This window comes from Piliocolobus tephrosceles, chromosome 19 (genome assembly GCF_002776525.5).
Source record: "Piliocolobus tephrosceles isolate RC106 chromosome 19, ASM277652v3, whole genome shotgun sequence".
Lineage (NCBI taxonomy): Eukaryota > Metazoa > Chordata > Mammalia > Primates > Cercopithecidae > Piliocolobus > Piliocolobus tephrosceles.
In genome coordinates, this window is record NC_045452.1 from 44,255,827 (window position 1) to 44,272,642 (window position 16,816).

The 16,816-nt window shown below is 45.6% G+C and overlaps 1 protein-coding gene across 6 annotated transcripts in view; it reads left to right on the plus strand.

Annotated features, from left to right (window-relative positions):
• Nucleotides 1-16,816, plus strand: part of RUNX1 (RUNX family transcription factor 1) — a 259,999-nt gene that overhangs the window by 189,689 nt on the left and 53,494 nt on the right. The gene's annotated exons all lie outside the window — the stretch shown is intronic.

The window sequence follows — 16,816 nt, forward strand, 5'->3', positions numbered from 1 at the left end:
TGGGTATACCCTCTACTTCTGTTATTTCCTCATGCATAAAGAAGGTTGGGTTTTGCCTCACTGCCAGCATTTCCTGTAACATTCAAAGAAATAACAAAGTTATTGAGCTTCAGAAAACAAATGGTGGCTACTCTGACTTTTAAGAATTGGCAGTCAGAGGGGAAAAAAGACGTCCATGTGATTGTAACGGTCTGGCTGTATATACAGTTTACTCTGCCCCTGCTGTTTTATAACTTAAGAAAACAGTTGTTATATGGAGACGTACCCTCTGAGCAGACAGAAGGGATCTGCGCCAAAGAAGCATCCATTTTTACACAGTCTTCCCTGCCGAATGGAATTTGGGGTCTGGGGAAAAACTAAATGCATGGAATAAGTATAAGTATGATATATAGAGGTGCAGTAGCCCCAGGTAGAAAGTCTCACATTTCAGAAGGGACTTCTAGAAAAAAGCCAAGTGCATGTAGACTCCCAGGGTGACTTGGGTAATGCTGACTTTTCTCTTTGCCCCATGAAGCAAGAGGGGCCATCACTGCTAATTTTAGTATGCTGGTTTCTTATTGTTTGAACATCTTCATTCATGGTGGGAACTTCTCTATAGTAAGCTTTGCTCACAGCTGCTTTCCAGTGTAACATAAAAAGAGGACACTGCGTGTAAATCAGGATGCCCAGATGTTCCCAGATCTCCGGATGAACAGGACCTCCTGGGTCCCCTCCATGATTACAGTGCAATGAATTCTGGGTAATCCTGGCAAAATGGCCCTGGCATTGCCAAGGCCAAATTCAATCATTTTGGAAAATTGTCTAGTTTCATAAAATCAAAGACAATGAGAGCTAGGAGGGGCCTGAGAGAGACTTTAGGATCATCACTCCATAGGTAAGGGAAATCAGCCCCAGAAAAATGAAACAGTTTGCCTAGCTTTAAAAGAAATAGTTGATGATGAAGCATTAACAGCATGAGGAGCTCCTGATGTCTACTTCTGTGCTGTCCTTCATTTATCTACCTGTCCTTTCATCTGTTCATCTCTCCATCCATACCATACTGTCTGTACAGCATCCATTTCTTATGATAGATGGAACTCTTTGACATGGCCTCCGTATCCTCACATTTAAAATGAGGAGTTGGCTTATGTGGTTGGCTGGCATATTTGGCTCAGCTCTAAGACTGTCTATTATAGAAGGGCAAATGGTAGTGCCTTATTGCAGGCATGGAGCCTTTGACTTGAGGTATGCATGCAAGCTTAACTAAATAAAGCAGTTATTTGGCATTTGGATGGACAAACTGCCATTCAACCTGCCGTTCTGCTGATTCAGTTAAGGACTGAGAATGAGAAGCTGTGTCACAGCCTGTCTGTTCGTCATGCCGATGGGTAAACTTGATGCATCCCTCTCTTCTTCCATGGTTTTCAGTGATGAAGCTGTAGCAAAAAGTATATGCCAAAGAGAATTTAAAGTATTTTTCATTTCAGATGGTTTCTTGCTCTTTTACAATAATGGACCTGCCCCTTAGAAAATCAAAACTTGTTTTCTCATATTCCATAGGATTTTAAGAAATATCTTAGGGTAGTATAGAAATTATTAATTGTCGAAAAATTAACTTTATCATGGAGCAAGAGTACCGTCAGAAGGTATCCTCTGCCTGGAATGGGTTCTTACCAGCACCAAGGTGGGCTCTGTTTTCGGTTAGCATGTAGAGCACTTAGTAGCTTGTTGATATATTAAGAGTGTCTCCTCCTTCAGCACAAAAGATAGAGTGAAAGGATTTTTCAAGAAAAGGATATTTGAGAGTTTTTTGTTTAGTTTGTTTTTGAGACAGAGTCTCACTCTGTTGTCCAGGCTGGAGTGCAATGGCACAATCTCGGCTCACTGCAACCTCTGTCCCCTTCCCAAGTTCAAGCGATTCTCCCACCTCAGCCTCTGGAGGAGCTGGGACTACAGGTGCCTATGACCACTCCCAGCTAATTTTTGTATTTTTAGTAAAGACAGGGGTTTCACCATGTTGGCCAGCCTGGTCTCGAACTCCTGACCTCAAGTGATCTGCCCACCTTGACCTCCCAAAGTGCTGAGATTACAGGCATGAGCTACTATGAATGGCTGAGAGTTGTTTTTTAATGTATGTTTTATATTTCTAGGATCTAATGAAAAACTCCAGCTCTCAGTTCACACATCTATAATTTAGGTGACTCCTTGCTAATTTTGAGATCCCAAAGCATCTTCTCTACAGAGATTTCACTAAATAATTTGAATGCAGGAATTGGTTCAATGCCATGGAAGAAGATATTTTGCAAGGAGAGGTTGAGGAGAGTGAGCAGTGCGGACCTAACTGACCCATCTTGGGTGGGCTGGTCCTGGTGGTATGGATTGGGCAGCCTTTACCTGTCTGGTCGGGTATTTGTTACATCTGGAACACTGAGAAACCGAATTAGAAATTAAAAAGGTTAATTCACGTATTGGCCTTTTCTGAGATAACTTCGGTCTGTCCCCAGGTTAAAGGAGTCTTTCACGTGACTGTGTTCTGTTTGAGCTCTTGATGTTATTTATTTATTTATTTATTTATTTTTGGTGGTGGTTGTTGTTGTTTAGTTAAATGTAGTTATTTCTATTTTAAAACTGAAAGAGCTGGCTGTAATTTTGGAAAGGTAGAACCCAGCAGATGCCAGGAAGTACAAGCCTGGAGGGAAGGACAGGCCTCTGCAGCTGCGCCCCTCCTCACAGGCGAGGATGACCATGTCTAGAGCTCATGGGATTCCTTTTGGGTGGAGGCCTCTGCTCTCTGGACAGCCCATCCTTGAGGACCAGGCCGTTAATGTAGAGTCTGTGATGTGCTCTGTTTAAGCGTGGGGCTTCTAGCATCCACATATCAGGTGACATCTGGGATACTGGCTTAGAGGGCAGCTAGGGAGTAAGATAAAATATGCAGATTTCTTTTTTTTTTTGAGACGGAATCTCACTCTGTCACCCAGGCTGGAGTGCAGTAGTGCAATCTTGGCTCACTGTAGCCTCTGCTTTCTGGGTTCAAGCGAGTCTCCTGCCTCAGCCTCCTGAGTAGTTGGAATTATAGGCATCCACCACCATGCCCGGCTAATTTTTAAATTTTTTTTTCATAGAGATGGCAAGGTGGAGCCATTACTTACAAAACTTACAAACTGTAGAGTACTTCCTGAGGCACCAGCTTTTTTTCTGACTGATTTTTTTTTTCCCCACCCACAGGGAGTTATAGTTAAAATAGGTTGTTCGAAGGGCCTAATCTTCACTCAGCTACTTTTTAAAGTACTTGGTTGAGATCATGTCATATGAGTATAATTTTCTTCTATGACTTTGATTGTATATAGCAAACCTATTATGTATGTGAATATGAGAAATAGGATCTTTATACATGGAGAATGTGCTTCAAGTGAAGAAGAGAAATGCATGAAAAGTACCTGTAGGCCAGGTGCCATGGCTCCTGCCTGTAATCCCAGCACTTTGGGAGGCCAAGGCGGGCAGATCACTTGAAGTCAGGAGTTGGAGACCAGCCTGGCCAACACAGGGAAGCCGCATCTCTACCAAAAAATACAACAATTGGCCTGGTGTGGTAGTGCATGCCTGTGGTGCCAAGCTTCTCAGGACGCTGAGGCAGGAGAATTGGTTGAACCCAGGAGGCAGAGGTTGCAGTGAGCCAAGATGGTACCACTGCACTCCAGTTTGGGTGACAGAGTGAGACCTTGTCTCAAAAAAAAAAAAAAAAGGGAGGGGGGGGGGGGGGGGGGGAAAGAAGGAGGGAGGGAAGGAGGGAAGGAAGGAAAGAAGGAGAGAAGGAGGGAAGGAACCAACCTATAAACTTATGGTGATAATGGACCTAAAAATAATTGCTCTTAGGATTGAGTAACACCTACTTCACAATGTTATTTTCTCTTAATCGTAAAAATACTTGATAATAGCAACAGCTAACATTAAATAGTGTTATTTGCCCAACAGTGTTCACAGTGCTTCACACGTATTAATTTACATAATCTTCAAAAGAACAGGCAGGGAAATCGAAGAAAAAATAAATTGTATACCTTGCCTAAGGTCACACAACTAGTAAGCCAGCATGTAAACTAAGGCGTCCAGACGTTGGCATGTACCGACGCCAGGGTCTGTTTTTAAGAACTGCACTGGCAGCTTTTTGAGTTTCATGGTAATGTAATTCCTGTATCTTTTATTAGGAGAGTTTATCAATAAAGTTCTGGGTCACGTATGGTTTTCTTCAAGAAAGCAGAGCCCTGTTGCTTTGGCATTCATCATTTTTTTGTACTGACAGGAGGGAATCAGTGTTTTCCCCGGCAGGGCTGCAGGAAATTCCCTCCCCTCCCACTCCTCCCCAGAGTTCGTAATACACAGCCACGGCCACGCTGGTCACAGGTGCTAGCAGTTGGTTCTGCTTCTGTCACCAGGGTCCACTTGGGGACCCGACCCCGGGGCTGTACAACATAGATCTCTTCTTCCGGTTTGGCCTTCAGGGAAGATGGGTAAAGTGCTGGAGTGACCTGCAGAGCAATGGTCCAAGTCTGGGTCCCCCTTTAACAAAGGGTTTCCTAGAGGGCCCATGTGCACAGCACGTAGCTGCTGGGGGGATGAAAAGATGTGTCACTCTTTGCTCTTGAATGGTTATGAAAATGTCAGATGGTTTTAGGGATCTGTGATCTCAGGATTGTAATTACCAATCCACAATCGCACTGCTCGCTGGGAATTGCTTCGAGTGTATTTTCCAGGTAGTGAACGATGAGCTACTTAATTCCTCTTCCCTTGAATTCATCAGATTTGGACTTGGACTTTAGTTCTTTCTAGATGCAATCCTGATCCACACAGGAATTAGAAAGTAATTCCTCCTCCCCTCCCACCTAAAGAGGGAGCAAGACAGAGGCTCAAAGAGGAGGAACGTGCTGTCCTTACTCACATCCCCGCCTCCCCATTTTAAAGGCATTTCAGGCCAAGCTGAAAGTTCTGAGGGAACTTCGCCCTGGTACTTTAATTCCTTCTGTGCTAAGCTCCTCAACTACCTGATGACTTGGCAAACGCAGTTTTTAAAGCGTTAATAATAATTGTGCCTGCATGTTTCCGGTGAATTTTAGAATGTATTTCTATTGATTATTTTTAGTAGTATCAAACCAGACCAAGAAGAAGAATTGTATATGCATACAGATTTCCTTGACCCTAGAGTGGAGGCTAAGGTCTGAAAGGGCCCCTGGGGTGAATGGGAACCTAAGAGGACCCTGAACGGAATGGGCTTCTGTCCCAGAAGCAGCAGTGACCCGCCTGATGCAGCTCTGAGTAAGCTGACGTGGCCTGTGTATTCCTGGTAACTCTTCCTACCTTATACAGAAGCCACTGAGGTTTTTTGTGTGTGTGGTTGTTTTTTTGTTTGTTTGTTTGTTTTTGAGACAGAGTCTCGCTCTGTCGCCCAGGCTGGAGTGCAATGGCGTGGTCTCGGCTCACTGCAACCTCTGCCTCCTGGGTTCAAGCGATTTTCCTGCCTCAGCCTCCCGAGTAGCTGGGACTACAGGTACCCGCCACCACGCCCAGCTAATTTTTTATATTTTTAGTGGAGACGGAGTTTCACCGTGTTAGCCAGGATGGTCTCCATCTCCTGACCTCAGGTAATCCACCCACCTTGGCCTCCCAAAGTGCTGGGATTAAAGGCATGAGCCACTGTGCTCGGCCACCACTGAGACTTTTTAAGATGGCATTTATATTGCTATAGAAAGAAAACAAAATAAGAGTTCCTTCCAGGTAACGTGAAAACCCAAAGAGATGATCTGTAGGCAGCTTCTCATCTAATGTGGCAGCAGAGAAGAGGAAGAAACGTACACTATTACATCGAATTTCTCTCTCCGTCTGGACCCTTGCAAAACCGTATCACTAATTTGAATGCCGCACCAGTGAGGTCAGGATCTAAACTAATATATTGCAGTCCTTGTTAGAATTCATTATATGACATGCCATAAGAAAAAAAAAAATCCTGACTACATTTAGGCTTCTGTTTCTTAAGCTTCACACATGTAAAAAGGTTTCTGGATCCTGAATTCAGGGACCTGGGTTTTCATACTGGCGCCACCAGGCCAGTGGGTGTGAACTTGAGCAATTATCTTAAATACTTTCGTCTTCATTTTCCTCTCCTATTGAACCAGGCAATGGGACGAGATAATCTCTAAATTAGTTCTCACTCAAAAAGGGTAACAAAATATGGTCAGCAAAATAAAGCCGTAAGTTCATTCCCATAAAGTGGGCCCCTTAGAGGCTGAGGCCTCCAGGCCTTCTTGCCTGGGCAGTGCCATCCTAAATCACATCAGGCAAATCCACATGCACCCAGGTGGTACCTGAGATAGACGTTTTTTTGCTATAAAATGTTTAAAGGGCTTTCTAATTTGTTCTGAAATTCTCTGGCTATAAGTTGGCCGCTCTGCCTTCTCTGCCACCAACATGTAATCAAGACTAGGGGTTGAAGTCTCCGTTTTGGCGCTTGCTAACATTACAGGAGCTGATACCTGGGGGAGCGGCTGGTCTGAATGAGTCTCTCTAAAACAGGGACAGTGGTGGTGCCACCGTCACATCACTGCAAGGCTGAATGTAGCAGCCTCTGTGGCTTAGAACCGTGCCTGGCACACAATATATATTCAAAAGAGGACAGGTATGACTCAAATTTAGTCTTGAAATCCTTTTGGAAATGAGAAAACTTTAACCAAAAAAGATCTGTGGCTCCTAAATTTGAAAATTCATGAAGTTGCCATAGTGGTGCATTTTGTTGCCATTTAATTAAACATTTATAAATGTTGATTTTTTTCTGGATTTTGTTTTGTTATTAGACCCAGTAAAATTTCTTTTCTAGTGTATTTATGGGCCTGGAAACACTCTGGGCACTGTTCCTAAGTCACTAATGGGTAAAATGACCTCGCCCCCAAATGTTGCACTTTGTGAAAATGTCAGAAAGAAAAATCACATCTGAGTATCACAGAAAGAAAAATCATATCTCACAAGTCAATGCTTCAGATCTAACATGTGGTTCCTGTTCAGCAGAGGCATGACACAGCTACAGAAGTCTCCTCCACACTGTCCTAGAAATGTGACGTGAAATGTGGCAGGTTTCTTGGGGTTGGAACTGTTGTACTAGGCAAATGCAGTGCATCTCCCGAGGGTGCCTGGGATCTCTCGATGCAGCCAAGCTTTGCAGGCACGGAAACATGGCCAACCACGCACTGAATTTCCTAAGTCAATGACCAGCACTGGAGACCCTTCCATGGGTGCAAGGCAGCTCCGCCTGCTGCCTGTGTCCTTCGGGGGTCTGATGAGGCAGCCCCCGCCTGGGATGGTCAGACCTTGTTACTGGGTGCACGTCTCCCACGGGGATGGGTGGACCCACAGCTTTCAGATGCATTGCGGTTGGCAGTCCCAGCGTCCCAGCGCATTGAGATACATCAACTCCTCTGCTTTCAGCTAGATTTAGAATTTTTTTCATACCCTAGCCACTTTCCACTTTTCATTTTGAAAAATTTCTCCTTGAGTTTTTTCAAAGGCTTTGGTTTTTGTTTGTTTTTTCCTGTAAGCCATATAACTAGGAAAGGCATTAGTAAGAATTTGATACACTGGGTCTCATAGAACTCTACCACCATGACCAAAATAATAATAGTAATAATAATAATAACAGGTTAGCTTAAAGAAGTAGAAGCTACCCCCTTACACTAGATCTGCTTTTAAATTCATTTGAGCTCATTGGCAATTTCTGTGTTCTCCTGTTCATTGCATATTCTTTTCTTTAAAAGCAACTTTTAGAGAAAGTTTGCTTTTTTTTGGCTATCAAAGTGTTAATTATGAAAAGTTGGCAATACAGAAAAGGTAAATCAGGTATTATCTATTACTGTACATTATGGCTATATTATCACACATATCACAAGCCACTGACATGCAGTTGGATGCGAAATGCCTTTTTTATAGTATGACTGACACATGGTATATTTTTATCAACTTCTATGTGTAAATTATGCAGGATCACTGGTAAAATTCGTTATCATGAATAGCCAAATATTCTGGATTCACATTCATAAGTAAAAGCCAAGCTAATACATATATACACACACACACACACACACACACACACACATTCATAAGTAAAAGCCAAGCTAATATATATATGTACACACACACACGCGCACGCGCGCACACACACAAAGTTCTTTTCTGTTTGCCTTTTCGAAAAGTAACACAATGGAATCAATTTGCCAACTCTCTAGACCCCTATAAAGTTAATGAAAGGCAGTATATTCATTTGGTACTTTTGTGATATACACATACTTTCCATTAAAGCAATTACTGACAAAAACCCAGACTGCTATGGAAATCTTTCAGTGTACTTCCATACACTGAAATGTCAAACGTTTGATACTTTGTTTGATTTTGTATTTGTTTTTGTTCACCATGGCTTAAAAGTCATCTTCTGATTATTTAAAATAAAGAGTAAACATTTGAAATAAGTTCCTAGATACTACATAAATGTATGGCCCTTTGAATTTGTTCCTGGTACCACCTTATTTTCACTTACCTTAGAAGTGGTTGTATGATATTTCTAGTTCGTTCATCTGAAAGAGCTAGGAGAAATGCAGAACCACGTCCCACGCACCTCTTGGACACTGCTCGCCAGGCATAGCCCAGTGTTTCAAAAGTGAACCAGGGGTCTGGGCACGGTGGCTCATGCCTGTAATCCCAGCACTTTGGAAGGCCGAGGTGGGCCAATTACCTGAGGTCAGGAGTTCGAGACCAGCCTGGCCAACATGGTGAAACCCCGTCTCTACTAAAAATACAAAAATTAGCCGGGTGTGGTGGCAGGCGCCTGTAATCCCAGCTACTCAGGAGGCTGAGGCAGGAGAATCCCTTGAACCTGAGAGGCGGAGGTTGCATTGAGCTGAAATTGTGCCACTGCACTCCAGCCTGGGTGACAGAGTGAGACTCTGTCTCAAAAAGTAAAGTGAACCAAGGTGCTCAGGGAGCCTCGGTGAGCAAGACAGGAGTTTGGAGCTTGAAGTCTAAAACTGCATTTCAAGTTTTCCCATCTGTAGAATGGACTGCATGATACCTCCCTTGCTAGGGGATGTGAGGATTAAATGAGATAGCCTGAAAGGCGCACTGGAGCAGTGGCTGATGGCGAAGCTCCAGAGCTGGCTTCCTGATTCAGCCTGGTCTCCCCTTTGGGATCAGATTAACCTCCCCACGCTCAGCCTCCTTGTGTATCAAACCAGGAATATGGTATTGCTCTGTTGGGGACTATTGTGCAGATTGAATCAAGTAGTTCATAGCAGGGCATAGCACCGTGCTGGGCACAGCAGTGCTCCTTCAATAGTAGCTGCCGTTATTAAAGCACGTGCTCTAGACAGGCCCCTTGACCTTGTCCCAAAGACCTTATGAGAGGAAACAAATGGAATTCTGTCCAGGTGGGAGCCGAATGTTTACCATTGCCAAGTTACTTAAAAAAAAAAAAAAAAAAAAAAAAAAAAAAAAAAAAACTTGGCAGATTTGGCCCTCACAATACAGTACAATAAGGGCTTTTTTCTCTTTTCCTTCCATGCTACCTATTATTAATTCCAAATACTGCATCACTGAACGGCTTCAACACATGTATTCCTCATTGAAACATAACCTTGTTAACCATGTTACCCTACTTCCTTGAGGGAGAGGTGATCTTTTTGCAATGAAAGGTTTTATCAAAATGCAGTTCTGCTTAACATGAAGCACCTATGCTATTGTGTGACCTGCGAAGCTCTTAGCATCTAGAAGCTTCCCCTGGGTCATCTATAAGATGGGAATAATACTATGAGTTCTGCCTACTGCACAGGATTCTTTAGGATACATTGAGATAATACATATCAATGTGCTTTTTAAGTAGTCTGTCAGGTAATAGAAAGATAATTAGATAATTTAAAAAATAGAAAAATCTATTATTGTTGTGCACCCACTATATTAAATTCTTAGGGATTTTAAATAAAATTAATTGATTTCTTGAAAGTAGATATCATCATGTCTTTCAGGATTGGTGAGAATAAATTAAAGAGAAAAAATGGAAACATTTAAGTCAGCCCGCACTGTGAATCCATACTTTCAGAAATTTTACCTTTTTCCATTAGCATATCTTAATGTTTTCCCTACCTACAACTAGATACCCTTTGTAAATGTTGAAAACAAAAGAAGTAACCTTGGCAAATAGTTGAGAACTGAGTTTTATTTGAATATACTTTTCTCTTACAAGACCAAATACAGTTTTTCTTCTAAAACTCTGTTACTCCATTTTCTTTCAATGAAATGCTCACAAAACCAGAAGGCTTGGGAAGAGGCTCACAGCACCTAAGAGTTGCTGAGTCCGTATTCCTTTTTTCCCCTGTGGCTTTTTATATACGCTCCTCGCCTGAGATTTCTGGATTTGATTTCAGGGAGGTGAAATCTTACACCCCTGAGTCTCAGTGCCAGTTTCCCAGGACGAGTCAAAAACTGCAGCTGCTTGGAGGTGAGAATCTTCCAAGGCTCCAGAGGCCAGCTCGCTGTCCTGTTCATTTGCTGACATGCTGCCGGGAGCAGCTTCAGAGAAACCCGTTCTATTCTTTGGGTGATTCAGCCAGTCTCAAAATAAATAGGTAGCCGAGTGCAGGGAGAAAGAACTGGAAACCACTGAAATTTGAGTCTTGAGGGCCAGTCTGTTCTCGGGAGCTGCTCTGTTGAACTCTAAAAGGAATCTTGAGCCCTGGGCGAGGGAGCGGCCTGGTCTGGTGGAAAGACTGCCGGCCTGCCAGTGGAGTCTATGTATGGCCCTGCCTAGCTCAGTGAATTTCAGCAGCTCATGTCTCCTCTTAGACCCTCAGGTTCCTCATCTACAGAAGGAGAAAGAAAAGGAGATTGAATGATTTTTAAGGTCTTTATCAGCTTCTAAAAGTTTGATTTGATGTTTGTAGGAGCAGTTTGTTCTTTCAAAGCACCATCTTCTAACCTCAGGAAAGAGAGCCCAGGGGCCACTGGGGTGTCCTGCCAAGCTGGGAAGACAAAGATGGTGACTGAGAAGGTGGGGGTGGGGCAGGAGGAGAAGGGGGAAGAAGGGAGAATGGATCAACTCATATCCCAGGCCAGGGAAAGAGATGAATGAAGGTCCACGCCAGAGTGACATGCTGTAAGTAGGGGAAATCTTCCTAACTAGAGTTCCCATGACTTTGGCAACATTTGAAAAAAAAAAAAAAAGACATCCTTAAACCCACAAAGTACTCAATTGTCCAAGCCCCAGCATGGCCAACTTCCCAAAGCTGGCCGGTCAGAGACCTTGGTGTTAATTCCTCAGCCAACTAAAAAAAGATGGTGTGAGTTCTGTTGACTTAATTGTTGGAGTGTTTCTGAGTGGGGCCGCCTCCCGCCCCTGCCTCCTCGCAGTATTATGGGCTGTTCTGCATTACCTGCCCTACCTATCTTCACAATCTAGCCGCAAACAGCTTCGGTTGACCACACCACTTCCCTATTGAAAGTTAATACTGTTTGACTCATTCTGTGTTACTAACCTGAAGCCAAAGAAAACAAGGCAGAGAATAACTGGCTTGTATGGAGTTTGGAAAGCTCTCGGAGGCCCCGCTTTCAAAATCCTATACAGTAGCTTTACTATATCTCTCTGCGGCAGCTGCTGAGAAAATGAAGGAAGCAGAAGTGGTTAAAAAAGAAGTTGGGGGTGGGGAAGAGACTGGGAAGGGAGCGGTGCGGAGTCCCCCTCTGGCTGGGAAAAGACGGGGTCATCTGCGACAGTTTATGAGGGCTGTCGCTCTGTGCTGAGGTCTTGCTTTGACACACTAGGTGTTCCCACAGAAGAGGGACTGTTGATGGAGTTAAAAGGAGAGGAAAGTTCAAAACAGTCGTTGTAAAGGCAGCTCTCCTGTTGCCTGCGTAACGCAGAGGAGCTAGGAGGCTGGTCTCACCAGGTCAGGCAGTCATAGGCAAAAACTCAAGCTGGACAGGTCAGGGGGAAGGCGTGTATCTTTTGAATCAGGAAGGGATTGAGGAGGGGAACGTTGCCGGACAGAAGGCTGTCCTGGGCATCCATCCTTGCCTCCATCCCTGCCCCCATCCCTGGCAAGGATGGAAACTTCCCTTCCTTCATTTCCTAACTGGCTCAGATGTGGTCACCAGGGTGAATAGGAGGCACTAGTGTCTTGGAATAAATAGAACTTCCCCTCCCAATGTTACCTGGCAGACAGTGGACCAGCATCTTCATCACCATGCTGCGGCTCTTTGGGAGTCTAGGCAAACAGTCACTCGCCCATTCAGGTAACTGGTAGAAGAGGCCTCCCTCCTCACAGATGCCCCTTCTCAGCAGGTGGCTGCTTCTGGCACGTGGACAACAGTGCATAGAAGTGAGCCTGATGCCTGAATGAGGATGTCATGCCACAAACAACTGAAAACTTTATGTGTGAGGGAGGGCCAACGTTCTGTTCAAAACAACTAGCTGCTGTTGGCTTTTGTACTAGTGAGTACTCAGGAGCTGTGAGTGGCCAGGGTGCCCTGGCAAGAGCTTTGCCAGGCCAGCCTAGAACTTCAGTTGGCGTCTGTGACAGGAGAGAGGGTCAGAGTCAGATGCTGTTCCCCCGCTGTTGGGAAAGTCCCTGAGGCCCAGCAGGCAGGGCTTAGAAACAGGAGGGAATTTCCTTCCCTCTTTTTAGAAGTACAGAGGAGAGATCATCCTCCACACTGCTGGGTAAGCATTCCAGAATAAATCTAGTCAAGGAAAGGGGCTCACTCATTCATTCGTTGACTCATTCATTCATTTGTCCAGCATTTATGGAGGCATCACCCGGCCTTGGAAGGGCCCTGCATTTACCTCTGTCCTGTCCAGACATGCTCAGTGTCTGCCAATTATGCATGAGATCTGCTGCTGCAGGAGGGGAACTGAGATTCCTGCAGGGAGGTTAGGAGGCCAGTGTGGAGAGCCGCAGTGCTGGTGACATGCTCACGCAGGCAGTGTGTGTGCGCCTCCGAGATCTTCTTCTCCTGGCCCCCAGGTCTTGCCTGTCCACCCCAGGGATAGCCCTGCCGATGCCTGAACTCCAAAGCCAGGTTAGAAGCTCCAGGCAGTGTTCTGTGAGTCAGTGCTCATCTCTCCATAGTGTGCCACCCACCGCCAACACTTTCTTTCCCTTCTGCGAGTCGCCTTCTCTTTAGAGTCTTTCCCTGGGCAGGAACTACTCTGATCAACAAATCCGTGTCCCTGGTGGTTACCACTCTCTGGTTACTCTTTAGTTACACTGTAACTGGAGGTTTCCTTGAGATAAGACCTTAACCTAGGGAGGGCTGCTAATAGTTGGGATTATAGGCTGGTAGAAGAAGAAAACCTTGAACTTGGGAGCTGTCTGCATCCCCTTTTAGGAAGCTGCCTCCACTTCCCACACAGAGGGCTACCTCTGGTCAAGAGCAGAAGCCAGCAGGCGGCTTCTCTGCCCTGAGCTCAAGTTACCTCCTTAGTCACGAGACAGAAATGGACAGTGAGCCCTGGCTACCGGGGATGCAGATTTAGATTTTGAGTGCTCTGCTTTTAGGAGAGGCCCAAGTCTCCAAGAGCTCATGTGAGTGGGCGAAAAACTCCACTGCTCATGGCAATGAGCCCTGGACTCAGGGAACAGAGTTTTGTCTGGGTTTTTGTCCCGTGAGTCTTGGGCGCACGGTGCAGGGAGGATGGGGAGGGGCAGGCCTGTGTGCGTCTCTGGCTTGAAGCTGTGTTGGTTGTTGATCTTGCCTTGGCCTTGGGTAGCCTTTTCTCTCCATTGGCTGTTGGTTGCTACACTTGTCTTGGCCCATGTCCTGAGGGCAATCACGGAACGGTGTGTGTGTGTGAGTGGATATATGGATGTGTGATGGATGTATATGTATTATGTGTATATGTGTGCATGTCAGTATGTGTGTATGTTTGTATGTGTGTGTCCCCATGTCTGTATATCTGCCTGTGTATATACGCATGCGTGTCCCTGTGTGATATATGTATATGTGTGTGTGTGTCTGTCCTGGTTTGTGTCTGTATGTGTATGTGTGTCTGTGCATGTATTAATATATGTGTCTGGGTGACGTATGTACATGTGTGTCTGTGTATATGTGTGTATCCCCATGTGTGTTTTATGTCTGTGTGTGTGTCCAGGTATCCGTGTGTGTGTCTGTGTGTGTCTGTATGTGTTTACATGCATGTCTGTGTTTGTGTGTGTCCATGGGTGTCTGTATGTGTGTATATATGTGTGTGTCCATGTGTATCTATGTTTTTGTTTTGTTTTGTTTTGTTTTTTGAGACAGAGTCTCGCTCTGTCACCCAGGCTGGAGTGCAGTGGTGCAATCTTGGCTCACTGTAACATCTGCCTCCTCTGTTCTAGCAATTCTTCTGCCTCAGCCACGCAAGTAACTGAGACTACAGGCACGCGCCACCATGCCCAGCTACTGTTTGCATTTTTTAGTAGAGACGGGGTCTCACCATATTGGCCAGGCTGGTCTCGAACTCCTGACCTCATGATCTGCCTGCCTCGGCCCAAAGCACTGGGATTACAGTCATGAGCCACCATGCCCGGCCGCATCTATATGTGTTTATGTGTATGTCTGTGTCTGTGTGTATGTGCATGCATGTCTGTATGTGTGTATGTGTGTGCATGAGTGTGCCATGTGTGTTTTTGTATGTCTCTGTGTGTGTGTGTGTGTGAGAGGGTACTCACTACAAAGAAACAGAAGAAGCTGGTGCACTTTGCCTATGTCAGGATGCCACTCTCAACTCAGCAAAAGAACCTTTGACCCATTGTTTTTGATTTTTTACTATGAAAACAAATGAGTTTTCCTGACTGAATTTGTTTTGTTTCGTTTTGTTTTTTTGAGACGGAGTCTAGCTCTGTTGCCCAGGGCAGAGCACAGTGGCACGATCTCAGCTCACTGCAAGCTCCACCTCCCAGGTTCACGCCATTCCCCTGCCTCAGCCTCCTGAGTAGCTGGGACTACAGGCGCCTGCCACCGCGCCCAGCTAATTTTTCTGTATTGTTTTTTAGTAGATATGGGGTTTTACGGTATTAGCCAGGATGGTCTCAATCTCCCGACCTCGTGATCTGCCTGCCTCGGCCTCCCAGAGTGCTGGGATTACAAGCGTGAGCCACCGTGCCCGGCCTTTTTTTGGAGATGGAATATCCCTCTGTCACCCAGTCTGGAGTGCAGTGGAGTGATCTTGGCTTACTACAGCCTCTACTTCCCAGGTTCAAGAGATTCTCCTGCCTCAGTCTCCCAAGTAACTGGGACTACAGGTGCAGGCCAACATGTCTGGCTAATTTTTTTATATTTTTAGTGGAGATGGGGTTTCACAATGTTGGCCAGGCTGGTCTTGAACTCCTGACCTCAAGTGACCCGCTTGCGTCGGCCTCCCAAAGTGCTGGGATGAGCCATCACGCCCGGACTGATTTAACTTCTAATGAGACAATTCTCCATGAAACTATGCTCAGTTATGATAGTATATTTTTTCTCAACAAGAAGTTTTCTCTGTAGTTACATTTCAGCTGAAAACTTTAATTACAACTTCCTTCACCTGAAATGATTTCTACTTTCCTACAACCTAGTGGAGGGTGATTGGACAACACCAATCATGAAGGAACTGAGTACTCACTCATTCATTCAGCCAATATGAGTGAACCTATTAGGCTCCAGATGGTTTTGTAGGTGTTGGAGAGACATGGCTGTGCAGAAAAAGTACAAAATCCCTGTCCTTATGGACCTTACAGTCCTGTGGGTACAGATAGACCCTGGGTAACATTAACACGTGCTATGGAGAAAACCTAAGCCAAAGGGCTAGGGATTGGCTGGATGGGGCACAGTCTGCAACTTAAAAGGGGATCTGTAGGAACTCCTCAGGGAGGAGATGACATTTTAGCAAATACTTGAAGGGTGGGAGGGGTCAGGTCCACAGGAATCTCAGGAAAGAGCTTCCTGAGCAGCGTAAACAGTCAGTACAAAGGCTCCAGGGGAGTGACACGGGAGCAAGGGCAAGGTGGCCACTGCTGCCAGGGCAAAGAGGGGAGCTCAACCCACCTGCCTTCTAGTTTCAAGTAGGAGGCATTTGCCTTAGAAAGCAGGCTTAAGAAAATGCCACCTTGCCGGGTGCGGTGGCTCAAGCCTATAATCCCAGCACTTTGGGAGGCCGAGATGGGCGGATCACGAGGTCAGGAGATCGAGACCATCCTGGCTAACACGGTGAAACCCCGTCTCTACTAAAAAATACAAAAAACTAGCCGGGCGAGGTGGCAGGCGTCCGTAGTCCCAGCTACTTGGGAGGCTGAGGCAGGAGAATGGCGTAAACCTGGGAGGCGGAGCTTGCAGTGAGCCGAGATTGTGCCACTGCACTCCAGCCTGGGCGACAGAGCAAGACTCCGTCTCAAAAGAAAAAAAAAAAGAAAATGCCACCTGACCTCAGAAACCTGTACTTTATGTCACCTGAGAGGCCACTGTAGGACCATGGTTTGGGAAGGCCCAGAGGAGGAAAGCCCCATGCACAGGTGGACCAGTGGGCGCTTGCTTTCCTGTTACCACCCACAAAAGTACAAAAGCTCTTCGCAACCAAAGGCTCTGCTATTCCTGCTGATGATTCTCTGGGGCTAAAGCAGAACCCCTCTAGAAATCCCTGAGTGAGTAGAAGGAATTCCTAGGAAGTGGAGCCATCCTAGGGGACTTGCCAGGATTCATCCACCTCTAGGAGGCTTAGGGGCACGAGCTGGAGGAACGGGGGCCTGCACAGGGAGTGTGGGCGGGGTGGGTGATGGGTACTCACCTAGGACTTACGTGCCTC